Consider the following 3,819-nt stretch of genomic DNA (forward strand, 5'->3'; position numbering starts at 1 on the left):
GACTTGAATGTCCTTTATTGCTTATAGATAGGCTTAATATCTAGTTTTCTTATAAACTGGTAAATAGAGTCATTGATAATTGGATTCTTGAGACTATATCTTGCATGTTCTTTCTAGAATAATAGCCATAAATGGGAAATTGTATGTACATGTCCATTGGATGCGTTTTAAGAGTTGAAAAGATGTCATCCAATAACTGTTTATCCAAGCCATCCCAAATGAATTGAATCTTGTTTTCCCTGTTATGGGACATCATTCCCAAAGCTTTACAAGGACGTTTGTTATAGGTTGATCGACCACACTTATGATAAGAAATTTAGAGCCGTTTAGTTCTTTATTTTCTTGAATAGTTTCTTTTCCCATAAGGCATCTAGGTAGTAAATTTGGGAGGTAAGTCCCCTGCCAATCGCACTTTGGCTTCAATTAACCAATAGATATCAACATGGATGTTATTCCTTATAAGTAATCACAAGCATTTGAACTGAGCTTTATAAATTGTGAGGACTATATTCTAAAAAAGAGAGGGAAATCACTTGTGAAGCTTTGTTAAAATTATGTTCTTATCTATACCTTAGCTTAAAAATGTAAATTATCGTGGAAAACTGATGAAATCAACTTTAATAGTTATAGAGTACTATTATCTGCCACTTAATAATGGTAACAAATGATAACACACAAAAGAAATCAATCATTGTCCTTTTGTTAAATTAGTTCTTATTGGATATCATAAATGCCACCCTTTAATTTTCCTGAGTTGTCTTTCTACCTCTTTAAAATAGGATATTAATGCTGGTGGTCATTGATCCTAAACAGGATGTGATTTATAAACTCGAAGCAAGTCATTTAGGTGATGTTTCACACGTAGAAGTTCATGAAGGTGGTTGAAGATGATCTGTCTAATTAAGGTACTCTCGATGTACAATACAAGTGATAAAAGAAAATACAAACACACTTAAGTGAGAAATAATCAAATAATTTCAATCAACAAAATAAAAGGACAAAAAGTTAAATCACCCAATAAATGACTCAGTCAAGATATGGTAGGTCACTTAAATTTATTTAAGTGTCTTCTTCATGTGGTTGGTACTCTAGATATAGTTTAACCTTTAACCATTAGTTTTAAAAGTGACACAATTTTTTAGATCCTTAATTTCAATGTTCCTATACAGAAAAATAATGTGAACAATAAATGGACCATACCATCGATAGCGTAATTTACTTGGGAATAGATGCAAGTGAGAATTGAATAAAAACATTTTCTAACCTAGTGTAAAAGATTTTTTCATGATATGTTTGTCATGAAAGACTTTCATCTATTACTTGTAATTCTTCACATTTTCATATCAATGAGAATTTCCTCAAGTTTTACTAGCCGTAATCTTCTTTCCAAACCACCCTATTGCATGTTAAAGTTGAATTTCTTGATGGAATAGTATGCACAATGATCACGTTCTACTAGTAGATGACAAACTTTTCTATACACTAACCTAAAGGGAGACATCTCAATAGATGTCTTGAAAACTATTCGATATGCCCATAGTGCATCATTAAGGGAAAGTAACACCCATCGAATTTGTCTGGCCTTTGCATCTTTCCTTGTAAAAAGATATTTAAGGGAAGCATGATTTGAGAACACAATTATTTTACATTCCCATGTCATTTACTAATGTAGCGATAAACTCTTTGTCCTAATAATGCTCCTATTGCATAATCAGATGCATCACATATGAGCTTAAAAGGTAAGTTCTAGTTTAGGGGTTGAATGATGAATGATGAGGTCAATAATTACTTTAATTTTTCAAATGCCTTAAGACATGAATCATCAAAGATAAAAAAGTATACTCTTAGCAAGTAAATTGCATAAGGGTATAGAGATTTTGCTAAAATCTTTAATGAAACATCAATAAAAACCAACATGTTCAAGAAAAAATCTTACTTCTTTGACTATTTTGGGTGGAGGAAGATTGAAAATGAGATCCACCTTAACTTTTTCAACCTCATTATATTTGTTTGAAATGATGTGACAGAGGATAGTACATTGTTTCACCATAAAATGACACATTTTCTAGTTCAAGACCAAACTCTTCTCTATACATCTCTACAAAATTAGTGTTAGATGATGTAAACACTGATCAAATGAATCACTAAAAGAAAAAAAGTAATCTATAAAGATTTCAAGAAAATTGTTCAACCATATTAGAAAAAATAGTGTTAGATGATGTAAACACTGATAAAATGAATCACTAAAAGCAAAAAAGTCATCTATAAAGACTTCAAGAAAATTGTTCAACCATATTAGAAAAAATACTTAACATGTATCATTGGAATGTGGCAGGTTCATTGCCTAATCTAAATGGCATTCTCCTTTGTACGAAAGTGCCAACAAGGCAAGTGAAAATGTTTTTCTCTTGGTCCTTTAATGTTATAGGAATCTAGATATATCTTGAATAACCATCTAAAAAGCAATAAAATTCATGACCCACTAATCTATCAAGCATCTGATCGATAAATAGTAAATTCGTTCGATAAAATTCAATTTCTTATACTTAATGTATACACGCCACCTCGTGATCACTCTAGTAGGTATTAATTCATTCTCGACATTGGTAACTACTGTAATTCCTGACTTTTTGGGGACAACTTACAAATGACTGACCCATGAACTATCAGATATAGGGTAAATGATACTTACGATCAATAGTTTCAAAACTCAGCTCTAATGACTTCTTTCATATTAGGATTTAGTCGGTGTTGCATTTCCCTGGTAGGTTTAGTATTTTCATCAAAGTGAATGTAACACATACAATTTATTATATTTATACCTTTTATATCGATTATAGTCCACCCTAATGCCATTTTGTGCTCTCTTAAAATACTCAACAACTTACTCTTTTGTATATCATCAAGAGAAGATGAGATGATTATTGACATAGTATTTTCCTTTCCTAAGAATGCATGTTTCAAAGTATCATATAATGGTTTGAGCTCATGTTTTGGTAGTGATTCTGATAATGGGCTGAGTTTCTTCCATGATGGTGCTAGTTGCTATATTCTTCCCTTCCATTTATTGGTTTCTATAGGTAGTGATGAATCGAGTAAGGTATTGACCTCGTCAACTAGTTTGTCAATATCAAAATCCAAACCAAAATAGGTTAAACATATTTGTAAATGGTCATCGCTAAGGGTAGAAAGAAAGATATGATCAACTAATTCTTTAATTAAATCCATATCAACAATTCTTTTATCTCTATTGTAAGGTTGCTTGGCTATCTTAAAGATGTTCAACTTCATAGTCATATTGCCAAAAGAGAACTGCTTATTTCCAATCATGTATTGAATATAAGCATCGATAGTTGCCAAGAAAGGTCAGCCTAGGATAATGAGGACATATTTCTTTGACTCTTGCACTGGTTGAGTGTCAATCATAATAAAACCTATAGGAAAATAAAACTTGTCTACCTAGATGAGCACATCCTCTACAATACCACAAGGTATTTTTATGCATCGATTTGTGAGCTGTAACACAACTGGAGTTAGGTGTAATTCTCCCAATCCAAGTTTCAGAAATACTGAGTAAGGCAAAAGATTTACACTAGCTCCTAAGTACAACGAAGCATTCTTAAATATATTTTTCCCAATACTACATGAGATATTGGGGGAGCATGAGTCTTTGAGATACTGGGGGAGCATGAGTCTTTGAATTTTGGAAAAATTTTATGTTGGAGAATAGAACTAATGTTTTCTATTAGAAATGCCTTCTTTTAAGCATGAATGCTTCTCTTTTTAATAAAAAAATCGTTAAGAACACTACAAGAAAAT

Source organism: Citrus sinensis, chromosome 4 (assembly GCF_022201045.2).
Source record: "Citrus sinensis cultivar Valencia sweet orange chromosome 4, DVS_A1.0, whole genome shotgun sequence".
Lineage (NCBI taxonomy): Eukaryota > Viridiplantae > Streptophyta > Magnoliopsida > Sapindales > Rutaceae > Citrus > Citrus sinensis.